At 29.5% G+C, this 13,992-nt stretch overlaps 1 protein-coding gene across 3 annotated transcripts in view; it reads left to right on the top strand.

Annotated features, from left to right (window-relative positions):
- The window catches only part of LOC107452047 (major facilitator superfamily domain-containing protein 6), a 41,555-nt gene that overhangs the window by 12,654 nt on the left and 14,909 nt on the right, over nt 1–13,992 (top strand). The window contains exon 1 of one of the 3 annotated variants that reach the window (XM_043052037.2): nt 4,018–4,180. The exons of 1 other annotated variant lie outside the window; for it this stretch is intronic. The gene's annotated coding sequence lies outside the window, so the exon portion shown is untranslated. Of the gene's footprint in view, nt 1–4,017; nt 4,181–10,601; nt 10,758–13,992 lie in introns of those variants that run through there. One more of the 3 variants, XM_043052035.2, reaches the window with a different exon arrangement.

A 13,992-nucleotide genomic window follows, 5' to 3' on the forward strand; every position in this document is an offset into this window, starting at 1 on the left:
TTCGATCCCATCAGCGATGGCTAGTCGATACGAATCCGCATCCGGCTTGCACCGACCACAGTGCCGACGTGTAATATCTTCAGTGGTAGACGAATCATGGACGTCTGACGGCAAAGGGTTAGAGTCCCTTTGCCGTCAGGCTAAGGTTCTCGCGGTCTTCCTCTCCATGTAACGCAAATGCGGGTTAGTTCCATCAGAAAAGTCCTCCAAGAAGGCCGATTTCTCCCAATACTTGATCCAGTAGTTCCCTTGTTTTCCCGGATTGGGTTCAAAATTACAAAGATACGGAGTTTAACATTAGTAGTCGTAGACCCAAAAATTGGGTCGACTGTTCAACGACGGTTATATCATAAAATAAAATTATCTTTCTAATTTCAAAATAGAAACAGGTAACTGCATTGGTAAAATGCAACTTATAAAATTTAAAAAAAATAATAAAAACTAAATTATGTCATAAAAATTATAAATAATTGAAGATAATTTCCTTTGATTCATATAATTTTTGCGTAAAAGAAAAATTAAATTGCTTGCTACAAAATTATTTTGAAGGAAGTCTTAAACTCTTTTACTTGCAAAATTAAAGAAACTCAAACTTTTAAAAGCTTTTTTAAATAAATAACTAAAAGCATTTCTTTACAAGTAAAACAATTTTTTTTAAACTTTTTTTCCCCGGAAACGCATTTCAACTACGTTGCCTTATTTGAATACTTCGTCCACAAAAGACTTTGGCTTCGTGCCAGCTCTGTGAATCGGGCCTTAACATTATTAGAAGGGACAAAAGCGTCATTATGTTAAAATCAAACTCTACTTTTAAGAGAAGTTACTCAACATTTTTTAAATCATTATTTTTCCATAGGTTCATGAATTTCATTTGAAAAATTAAAAAGAATAAAATAAGTACGGAGATCTACATAGCTGCAACCGGATAAAGATTAGTATACATGTAAAATGATGCAGTCGGACCGAGCAGGAAAACAGACACAGGATTTAAATTAAATCAGAGAAACTTTTATTTGATCATTCTTAGTTGAGTGGGAGCGAATAAGTGATGTTTACTCCATCAGCAAACAGTCTTTCTGGTAGGGAAAATCATGCAAAAAATCCTAAAATGCCTCTATTTAGGGAAAAGAGGGAAAACTCAGAAATTACTATTGGTTAATTAAATATATCACGCGATTCTCACAAGGCTTAAAAGGAAAAAATATCTTTATTTAAATTTATGTATAGTTGGCTAAAAATAGATTTAGAAACAGGATGTGGTTTCTTAAAAGTATCATAAAGTGCTTCGATTCGAAGAATTAAGTAGTAATAAATTAGGAGTTGTTTCATAACGAAGAAACTAACATAAAAAGATTAATTGAAGCTTTTTATGTTACATACATCATTACCTTGCAGCTAAACCTTGTCGAACTTTTTGTTCTGCGGAATCCTCGTTAAAAAATGTAGAAGTTTCTCTTTAAAAATTATATATTTGAATTACAGTCCATGCCCAAATGATTAGGCGCACTCTAAGATTCTATGTAAAATCCTAGTTATCAGGTGATACTATACAGCTTTATTCTTTTTACGCCACTGAAACCGGTTTACACTTGTTTACGTTCGTGTTTCAATATTTTAAATTAGGCGATATATAATGTAAATCAGACGCCATATTATATAAATATGGAATATTTATTACATCATGTATTATATTAGTATATCATAATAATTTGACCAAATTAATCGACGCACTTTAGTGTTTTAATAACTGAATGTTTTGCACGAGTTTATATGGAATACTTTTATATTTAAACATACATGTAATGGGTTTTTATTCAGGAGATTATTTTATATACTTCCTATTTGTATTTATTTTTAACATATCGCATTACAATGTTAACCAAATGATACAGGAGGGTATAAACAAGTGCAAACCGGTTTCAGTCGGGTAAAAAGAATAAAGCTGTATAGTATCACTTGAACCAGGTCGCAGAAACCTGGAAACAGACTAAGATCGAAATACAAAAATTAGAAACCTTTCAAAACAAATGTTTAAAATTTATTTTTGAAATTTTCTGGCATTACAAAGTATCAAATCAAAATCTATTAAAGAAAGCTAAAATAAAAACAATCGAAGATGAAATTAAAAAACGAAGATGGAGCTGGCTCGGACATATCCTTAGAATGCCCAAAGAAAAAATTTCATTCGATCTCGATGTATCNTGCGCTTACATGGGCCCCTGATGGTAAAAGAACAAGAGGAAGACCCAGACTTACCATCCAGCGCATGTTTTTGGGCGAATTAAAAGAATGTAGAATATCTGGCTGGGAGGAAGCAAGATCTATTGCTAAAGACAGGAGGCGTTGGAGGGATATGCTAGAGGCCATAAGTGCCCAAGGCACGTAGAGGATAAGAGATAAGTATCACTTGATAATTAAGATTTTACATAGAATCTTATAGTGCGTCTAATAATTTGGCCAGGGACTGTATATAAATTTTAACTTTATTTGTAGTAATTAATAGAAAATGTGATAAATGCCTCTCTTTAATAATCAGAAAACAAAATTTTCTTTTTTACGTAATTTCTATGTTTTTCCATTTGAAGACAATGAGAAATTACCTGATCATCTATTTTGAACACGAATCATGAATAATCTTTATAATTTGATTTCCCATCTCCTTAACAGCACACAAGTAAACAGACTTTCTATTATAACTTCATGCATCACAATTTAGTCTTGTATTATTTTTATTATTATTCCTTTCACGTCGTGATTTTCAGATTTTGGCGAGAATTTCTATTTGGAACTTATGAGTCATGACAACAACAAAACGAAGTTACTTCGCCTGTTTTGTTTAACACTAAACCGGTCAAATGACCGTTTAAGAACATTTTGCATGGAAAATCCGCATATCATCTTATCGTTTTCGTACATTTGACTTCATGACTTTTTCTAACAATTATATACAGTTAGTATTCTTTTTATTTTTTGTATTTTGTTTATTTCTAATAATACGCGTCGTATACCTATTTCTACCTCAACCGATCATCTGATCGGGAGAACAATTTATTGCTTTATGAGGTGATCGGGTCAGAAATGACGATGTAATGCGTGTTCAACGCATTGCATTCGATGAGTTGCACATTTCTGCAAAGACTGTTGCGTAGTGAGTTCAATCAGAATAACTGTGAATTCAAATTTCAAGAAAGTACCTAACATTTATTGATTGACACTTTTGTGTCAGAAAAAGTGACAAAAACTAAATGTTTTTGGTATGTAGCTTAGATTTTATGTTGATATATTTACTTCATTTCTAAGTAACTGTTAGTTTTAACCCAAAAAAATGTCGAAACCATCAAGATAGCGCAAGTTCTTAGAAGAAATAATATTAATGATAAGAATCATTATAAGAATTGTAATTCTTAAATATTCTTATAATTGTAAGAATAATTATAAGAATTATAGAAATAATAATAAGATATATGTTTTACGGAAAATGTACGATGGAAACACCCTGTATATGTAAAAAAAACCAATGATTTTAAAATTCTAATTCTTTGCGTTCGTTATACATAAAAATTGGCACTATACGATTTAGTTTAATTATAATAAAGTTTTTTTAGTTTATTTCCTTCCTAACATCCATATTTCATACATTCAATGAAGAAACAAGAAGTACGGTTATGGTAAAAATAGGTATAGATCAAGTGTTGGTATGTTTAGTGTTTAAATAAAAAGAAAAGTACTGGGCAAAATCATCTGAGTTGAACTGTAGTACTAAGACATGCCGCGAAGAGAATCCAAATCTCTGTCGTTGTCGAAATGAAAACATTCAGTTTGATAAGAATGATATATAAATATAATTTCTGGGTCATTTCCTTTTTTTATTTGCAGAGCAACAAAAGTAACAATCTATGTCTATATTTATGCTATTTATTGTTATTATTTTTTTTTCTTTACATTTATCCGCTTTCAAGGTCAACTATAGTTTAAAAGTATAGATTTTCAGAGAAAAACTCTTGCAAATAGTGATTCTGATGACGCAGCGTCTGATCGAAATGCAGTAAAAATGTCGAATAACGGCATTCGATAATCTCTCTCTCGTTTACTTTCGCGACGAATTCTTCATCAGTTTTATACACTTTCAAACATTTCTTTGAAAGGGGCGCTTGTAATTAAAATGAAGAGAAATAATTGGGTAAGTTTATTCAATTTTAATAAATAGTAATTTATGAAAGTTTAGCATTGGACTTATTATACAGTCCCTGGTCATGTTATTAAGCGCACTATAAGATTCTACGTAAAATCCTAATTTTCAGGTGATAATTTTCATGCGACAGCTTTATTGTTTTTAATCGGATGAAACCGGTTTGCATTTGTTTATGCTCCTATATCAATGGGTTAACATTGTAATGCAATACGTTAAAAATAAATACAAATAAGAAGCGTGTAAAAAATCTTCTGAATAAATAACAATTCCCGTTTAAATATAAAAGTATTGCCTATAAACTCGTGCAAAACATGTAATGATTAAAAAAAACTACAGTGTGTCGAATAATTTGGTCTATTTATTATAATATACTAATATAATACCTGATATAATAAATATTCTACATTTGTATATTATATCATTCAATTTATCCAATTGTCGATTTTATATTATGCATCGTCGAATTTAACCCATTGATACACGAACGTAAGCAAGTTAAAACCGATTTCAGTCTCGTAAAAATAATAAAGATGTATAGAGTATCACCTGATAATAACGTTTTACATAGAATCTTAAAGTGCGTCTAATAATTTGGACAGGGACTGTACATGCCTACATACCTTCATTTCATTGTTTTTGCCGACAAAAGAAGATGTAAAATGCGGGGGGGGGGGGGGNGGGGGGGGGGGGGGGAAGGAAAAATTATCAAAAAAAAGCACTTAAAACTGCAAAATCTTTCGAACAAATTGGTATTTCAAAATAAATAAATAAATAAGTAACTTTAGTTAATTTATAAACGGACCAATCATTTTTAGTAGAGAATTCAGGGACGTCAAGTATCATTTTCGCTATAAAATTGGTCAGTATTTTTCTTCTCAATAAATTTCTTAATTTATGACTATTTTAATAACGCATAGTATATGCGAAGTTGAATGTGCATTGGTTTTTTTAATTTTATATGAAATACTAACTCTAAAATGTACTCGTTATTTAAAAAAAAAAATTTTTTTTTTATGTTTTTGCATATCTTCTAAAAATTCCTAATGCCGCCCCTCTAAAAATCCAGTGACTACCCTTTTTTTCAGGGGGGGGGGACAATAGTGCTCACGCTGGGTATCTATGACATAGATTATCTAAGAGTATATTATAAACGAAAAACATGCTTCAATTTCGACGTTTTTATACTCTTATAAATAAAAAAGATTTTTAAAATGCTTTTATTTCTAATCAGTTTCTTAAAAATGCAAAGATATATAATTTTCCTTTTTTAAAGAAGGAAGAAAAATATTAAAAAAAAATTCTAATATTTCTTATTGTATCTCATAACTCAATTGTATCCCTTTCCAAACTTTAGAGTCAATACTAGAAATTTTCAATTTGGAATTATTTCTCATCTTGGAATTATTTTACAGCACATTTCGTCTGATTGAAAAATTACACAAAGACCTATCCTATAGATTGAATCCTGAATATCTCAAAGCATATTTAAAATAGAAAAATGTATTGTATAAATTGATTTAATATTGTATTTCGTGAAGTTATCGCTTAGTCAGTCTCCCAAAACGTAAAAAAAAAATTCTTACGAAATCTAGTTTTTAATTTTAATCAGAAAAGAACGAATGAATGTAAATCAGCGAAAAATTTAATGAATATAAAAAAAACCTTAAAATTTGCCTAAGCAAAGGAAATAAAATTACTTTTAATTATCTGGGAAACAGATTTTGCATTTACGTAGTAAAGTACGTAATTGTTTGAATAAAATAGGCACTACTGTTAATTCAAACTTTATTAAACTTCCATGTAATTTAATACTCGAGACCATGTGTCCACGCGCAAAAAGAATAATGTCACCTTAACGCATTTATGTTTAAGAAAAATAAATGAGAATTTTTTTCAAAAAAAAATGAAAATTTAAGTAGAATTGTTAAAGAGTAAGAATTAGTATACTGTATCATTGACCTTAGCTAATCTAGTTGGTAAAGTAAAAATACTCTCACAACTTAGTATAAATGTCATGGAAATCAATGTTCTACAATTTCAAGATCAACTGCATGGTGAATGCAATGTAGTCGTTTATTGCGTGCCAGCCGCCTTTATCCCCCGAGATGATAGCACACGAGATGAATCTTTCACAATGACGCGTCAATACCTACGCCATGACAGCTCAAACTAATTTTATTCTGTTTAATAAATTGAAAAAGGAATAAAAAAATAGATAAAAATAACGAAGATATTCAAAATACTCTATTTAAAATTTTTAAAAGAATTTCGATCATCAAAAATTGGAAATTCCCGCAGAATAAAATTAGCTGAAATCGGGAATCAAGATAAAATTAGCTGAATAAAACCTGCAGTTAGAACATGGACAAAACATTTATGGAGGACATGGTTCTCAGAAATTGCATGACAAATGAATGCTGAGAGTCTTAAAAAAAATATAGTTTAATATTTATTCTAGTTGTGACCCGAAAATCATTTGTCTCCTCTAAAGAGCATTCGTTCTATTTACTGCCAAATCTTTTAAGTAAAGCTGAAAGAAAAGTTATTACATGAATAGCTTCCTGCTGTTTTATTAAGATAATATCATTAAATTCACTAAAATAATTATATTCAGATATAGTTTAATATTACTACTAAATATAGTCTACTGAATATAGTCTACTGAATATACTTTACTAAAATATAGTTTACTATTTATTCTTGTTATGAGAAATCCGAAAATCCTTTGTCTACTATTTAAAGCATTCATTTTATTTACTGCCAAATCTTTAAGTAAAAGTAGTCATAGTATAGTAATGTATATATAGTTAAATATTAATACTATATATAGTTTTCTAAATATACTTTACTAAAATATGGTTTAATATTTATACTAGTTATGTCCCGAAAATCCTTTGTGTCCTCTTCAGAGTTCTTTTTATTTACTGCCAAATCTTTAAGTAAAGCTATAAGAGAAGGTATTATATGAACAGCTTCCTGCTGTTTTATTAAGATAATATCACTAAAATGATTATTTAGAACATTCTTTCACAAAAGGTCTTTGTTAGAGTAGAAGGAAGTCGAAGTATCTTAAATATTTCTGCGGAAGAATGTAAAAGTCGTCAATTATTGTTATTAAGAAGTATACAAAATCTGATAACTTTAAAATTATATCTTCTGCAGCCACAGCGGGCCAAATTTAAAAATGCATGAAATTGAAAAAAAATATATAAAACAAAAACCATAGATTTTGTTGATCGGCTAGAGAAAGCACCTAAATTATAAACATTTTATTTCCTTACATATTCGTGAATAAATCCATAAAAATACTAAAACTAATCATTTTTCCTAACTCAATAAAGAAACGCCTTTATTTTTCATCTTTTGAAAGACTGTCGAATAACTCTATCATCAAAAATTTGTTTAGAATAAACAACACCAAGAAAAGGAAAATCAAAAATTAGAATTATTTTGAACAGCAGGAAGTTGTTTATAGAATTTTGTTTTCTTATTGATTTTCTTAAAGACTTAGCAGTAAAATTATTTAAAAATACTCGAAAATTTTTTAGAATTATATCTGGAATATCTTCTGTGGCCTCGACGACATCAAAATTTGGATTGATGGTCCATTAAGGATGCAGGATTGAATTTTTGATTGAATCAAAATGTAAATTTTTCGGCAGAAGATACAATATCAATATCAATCATCATGTATCAATATCAATTTCACAGCAGTTTAGTCTTAATTCTTTAATGTATAGTGGATGTAGTTTCTTTGCAGAATTTATGCATAATTTTAGGCCGTGTGAGATACATTCTAATTTTGTTATGAAGGGATATTTATCGCAGAAAAACAAACAAATTCATTTGAGAAAAAATAGTTTATTATTTAGAGAATATGGCCATACTTAGAAATAATGAAATATTCCTTCAAAAGTATCAAGAGAATCATTCTCTTAACATCAAGAATTTCTGTAAAGATAAAAATTTAACGGTTGCGGTAGTCTCCATGCCAAGAATTCAAAATTAAAAGTTAAGTGTTGTTCGCAAATCGCAACGCGCAGTTAGCGCAGAGATCCACAACGTAGAGGTTGGCGATTTATCAAAAGATAAAAAAGCCAAAAACGAAACCAACCTCCTGTAATCAATATTAAATTTGAAAATAGTTTGGGCGAAAGCTAATCGTCAAAAAGACTGTGAGAATTAGTGTAACCATGTAACAAACAATTTTGTGGCAAAAAATAAAGATTAAAGAGTTAGAAATAGATTTTTGTTTTCGGTTTAGTCGCGACAGTGGATTAATGAGTTCTACTTTTGTATTGAAATAAAAAGTTAGCCGTAACATTGATTGTTAAGAGAATAATAATATATTCATATTAGCGTTTTATAAAATGTAATAAAAATTAAATAATTGGTTTAATTTATTTAAAATTTGATTAAGAATGATTAAAAAAAGAAATTAAAGAAATTTCAAAAGCTGGGAAATATGTAATGCCTTTTGTGGCATCACAATCAATATGTTTACTTCTTAAAGATGGTAGTAATTTTAGTGGTAATGCTGGAAAGCATTACCACTAAGAACTTTAAAATATTTCGACTTCTTCAATCCTCTCATCTTTTTAAGAAGCCTCTTACTCTAGATATGATTTTTGGGTTAAATTTTTGATTTTCGTTTTCTAGATGTTATTAACAAACTTTTGATGATAGAGCATTTATTCGATCTTTCAAAAATCAAAACAGTGGAAAAATAAAGAGGTTTCTTTATTAGGTAAGGAAAATTCTGTAGATTTTTTTTCTTAAAATTGTAAGGAAACAAAATTATGAAGTTAATAATCTAAATAATCTAATACTGCAAATTTGTCTGTGTTAATTACATTTTTTAAAACTTACTTATAATGTTTAAATTAACAAAAACCAATGTGAAAATTAAAAATTCCCTTTACACAATTTTCGCAGAAGTAGAAATTTTTGTAAAAAAATAATTCTGACAAAAACGTACTAACACAATTGTGCACTTATTATTTTTATGAAAGATAGTATTATACATTGAGCCCAAGGTCAAGAAAACTGAGATGGGCACAGTAGGCCTTGACCCTCTATTGGCTGTCGTGCCACTGAGTTTAGTTTAGCTTAGTATTATACATTTATCTGTTTTTAAATTTTTGGTAAACTTCTCTGTTTTGTAAGTAATTTAGATAAAGAAATTTACTACATCATCCCAATCAACTTTTGCAAGGTCAAATTAATTTTTGAGAAAAATCCATAGAAATTCTAAAAATTATCAAGCTCTATTTCTCTTTCAATCTTTTTTGAATGGATAAAGGATATCTCCAATGATACTTTAACCGAATGAACCAAATGATACTCTATAATCAAAAATTTGTAAAGCATGAAAAATCAACTGATTTTTTGTGCTCTTCTCTTCGACAAATTCTCTTTACTTAATTCCCCCCCCCCCTAAAAAAATAATTGTAAAAAAAAATTTCTGAGAAAAACCTACCAACGCAAATATGCACTTATCATTTTTATGAACGGTAGTTAATTATTATATATTTATCTATTTTTAAATATTTAATAAACATTTCTGTTTTCTGTTTCAATTTTCAAAAAAAAATCGATTTTTGTGCAATTCAATTTTGATCCGAATAGATTTTCATAAGTTCAAATTAAGTTATAAGAAATCTGGAAAAAAAAGACAAAAGTACAGTTTTTGATTAATTACTTAAAACCAGAAATCTCATCACTTTTTTGCTCTCAATTTTCGAAGAAAAAAAAGAAAAATACATATAAATTGCAAAAATTATCAAGCTCTACTTCTCTTTCAACCTTTTTCGAAAGGATAAAGTATGATATCTCCAATGATTCTCTAACCAAATCAATCAAACGAACCAAATGATACTCTATAATCAAAAATTTATAAAGCACCCAAAAAATCAACTGGGAAATGAAAATAAAATAAGAATTTTAACTTTAATTCCAAGATAGTGAGGAAAGATGTTGAGCCATTAATATCATTTGATGTTGAAATCATTGAATTTTCAGTTCTGGTTTTCAAATATTATGAAAGATGTATTGATACTAGTCCGATATAGCTATATATTGATAGAAAGTCACATCTTTCTACTAGTCCCTATATTCCGACTATATGCTATGGGCACTTTTATGGATCTAGCTCTGAATGTTTTTACGATCTTTCTGACATTAACTCGTATTTTCGTAACGTATGAGCTCTTTCTTAACTTTTTTTATGGTCAACTAAATATTTAAATATTCAGCCATATATTTGAGAAGAAATTCGTTCGTCATCAATTATATTTTACAACTTTGAGACGAAGATGCATCAACGATGAATTGTTTTGAACTTTCGCAATCGCAAACACCAGGTGGCGAACCGGTATTATCAGTCGTTATTTCTCGACCCAGTCTCTCTTTTCAAAAACACAGTTCATTAGTGGTATTCTTTTGTTTTTATGAAAGCGTAGGAAATGTTCAGCCTTAATTAGTATTTTTACTCTTAACTTAATATACAAGACAAAAAATGCTTAGATTATATAGACATTATATAGCCGTCCATGTCATAATGAAGGTAATCAGTTATTTTCTTATTTCTTGTGCAATCTTTCTTAAAAGCGTGAAAAATATTTAACTTAATCAGTATTTTTAACTTCGACCTTAATAAAAAGAAAAACTTAGTCGACTTTAACCTTCTACATCAATATCAAACTGAAGGTGCTTCATTACTTTCGTGTTTCTGATTTTTAGCTACATCTTTAGTGTTTGCATGTAATAACTGCAATATTATTACAGAAATAACTACTTCTATAGCACTATTACCTAAAAATTCATCTGTTACAATAAAGAAAAGAATTAGAGTATTATATATGTAATCTCTTAAGCTCTTTAAAATAAATTAACAAAAACCTGTTTGCTATTGTGATACTCATTTACGAACTACTGTTTTAAAAAGTTATGTAATGCTCATGGAAAGAATATTTTAATAACGTTCTTTAATGAACTAACACTTTAAAGAAAACTAAAAAACATTTTCTGAATTATCAATTTTATTGACGTTTTACTCTAAGCGTTTTTAAACCGAAGTGCTGAAATTAAAAATATGAATAAATAAATAAATTAAAAAAATAACGTTTTATGATTTATAAACTAACCATTTTATGTAATTTTTAAAAAATAGCAACAAACTACGTGAGATTTTTGACTCATTAAAATGATAGATATGGCTAGTTTAAATATGATCGAATTTTTATTTGAATGCGCTGTATTCTATTTTCTTTAAGTGACTTAAAAGTAATGATAAAGTATCTAAAAATTAAATAATTAATTAGCTTTAAGTTAAGTTGTCTAAAATAGCATTCAAGTATCAATAATGTATTTAAAAATGCATCAAACGGATTTACACGATATCATACCATAATTCTGCTATCCAAGAGATAAATGTCAAGGTAGTTCTGAAATATTTATACTCGGAAAGTGAAACTTCCGTTAAATTTTTGTTCGAAGAGGAGAACTTACCCGCATTCTTTAATTTCTTCTTCGAACAATCATACACGTTTTCTTCACTTTATTTCGGTACATTTTTTACGGAAAAATTAATTTATAGAATTTGCAAATATACTTTTGAAAAAGTAATGTTATATGTCTTAAGCTAAAACAAATTTAAATATTACAAATTTAAAAACACCTCTTTTTATGTTTCGTTTCAAGTGATTTTCACATTGCGCAAATTAGAAAAGATAGCCACTCTGAATCAATCGTTCAAATTTTGTATTCTCTACTTAAAAATTACGCAGCCAAAACTTGCATACTTTTTAATTAAAGATAATTCTGAACCTTATTATGGGTTTATGATTATGGGTTAACCCGATTTATGGGTTTATGATTACTACTGTTCAACTCCGTAGCCTCGTAATTTTGAACCCAATCCAGAAGACAAGGGAACTCCTGTATCAAGTATTGGGAGAAATTTGCCTTCGTGGAGGACTTTTTGATGAAACTAACCCGCATTTGCGTTACACGGAGAGGAAGACCACGAGAACCTCCCACGGTTAGCCTGACAGCAAAGGGACTCTAACCCATGATCCGTTTACCACTGAGGATATTTCACGTCAGCACTGTGGTCGGTGCAAGCCGGATGCGGATTCGTATCAACCAACCATCGCTGGAATTCGAACCCGGTTTACCTCATTGGATTGCGAATGTTCTATCCCCTGAGCCATCGCGACTCCTTAACAATAATTGTTAAAAAATTATTTTTGCATGTCATTATCTTTAGATAAGCGAATTTCATAAATGTGCTCACGCTTCAAAATTTCGTGAGATATCGCAAAATGCTCAAAAAGTGAAACCAATAAAATTACCAAACTTTCGATCTCTAATGCACTCTATTAGGACCATGTTTTTCAGATTGCGGCTATCCCCTCTATATTTTAATAATTCAAATCCGTTTTTTTTTTTTCAGAGGAATGTGTTTTCAGAGAAAGTATATTTTTGGTGCCCGATTCCGTAACTTAATAATGAGTCATCACGAATTAAATATAATATTTAAGGTCACCCTCTAAAACCATTGGAATTCATGAAAATCCAATCATTAGAATGAAAATTATTTATATTGATATTTCTTTTTATTTTGCCCATTGTATATTTTAGTTTAAATGTATTAGACATTGTTTTCTCCTTAAGCTGCCCATGGTTGATTATATGCACGTGATCTTTAGTCTTATCTCTGATCCATCTCGTGACTTCTTATCGGTATTGAATGTTGCATATGCAAAGAAAAACAAGGGAACTCCGCCCCCTTCTCTCCAACCCTCAAAAGGATTACTCAAAGCGATTCTCAAATGTTTGCTGCTCAAACAACAGTCGTCATTCTCACTCATAACTATGATGGCGTTGATTCTTATCCCAATTACACTAGACTAACAATATATCAAAGCTGTTTTATTCATTAAGTTTATTTATTAATCTCAATTCCATTTACAAACTCAATTTCGCAATCACCCAATCGTGATTTTTGTATTCTCAGTAATAAGTTTTTATTTCATGAAAGCAAGCTCAACTGAAACAGACAAGCAAAATTAGAAAAGCTAATAGTAGATTTGAATACTGAGATTTATTGATCTCAATTCTTTTACAAATTAATTTTCGTTATCATGTAAATTTCCGTTTAGGGGTCATATTTTTGTATCGTGATCTGTCGCACCAGCCGCAGTCGCCAAGGTGCCAAATGGATTTTTAATTTGCGATTAAAAAGAAAGGATTTCGAGTTGGACCCCATCTGTGATATTTTGTATTTAATTTTTTGCTGGCTGCCTCTACCCGGAAGTTTCCCAGATTTGGCGATAGTTCTGCCGCAGATCACGATACCGAAATCTTCCCAATAATTATAATAATAATCTGAGGAAATAAATTTTAGACCAACATAAAATCTACTTTCTGTTTTTTTTTTCTTTACCTGGATCTATTGTATTTTATTTTCAATTCTCGATGGCGCATTAAATATTTAATCAAACAGATTAACTCGAAATCGTATCATATTTCGCTTCTCCAAGTATCGCTATATTACAAGATGAAGGTGCATCAATTTTTATTTTAATTATGTCTAGTGCTTATGAATTTAAAACCTGTTTTGTGCTTAAGTATTTCAAAAGGTGGTTTTCTACTTAACAAATTATCCATATAACGAACTTATTATCGGGATTTAGCGACTTTGTTAAATAGAGGTCCGACTGTATATTTATTAATTAGAAAGCTTGAATCAAATCTACTTGATTAAGTTATTCTTTTTTTTTGTTGGTTCAAATATA

This window comes from Parasteatoda tepidariorum, chromosome 2 (genome assembly GCF_043381705.1).
Source record: "Parasteatoda tepidariorum isolate YZ-2023 chromosome 2, CAS_Ptep_4.0, whole genome shotgun sequence".
NCBI classification, from domain to species: Eukaryota; Metazoa; Arthropoda; class Arachnida; order Araneae; family Theridiidae; genus Parasteatoda; species Parasteatoda tepidariorum.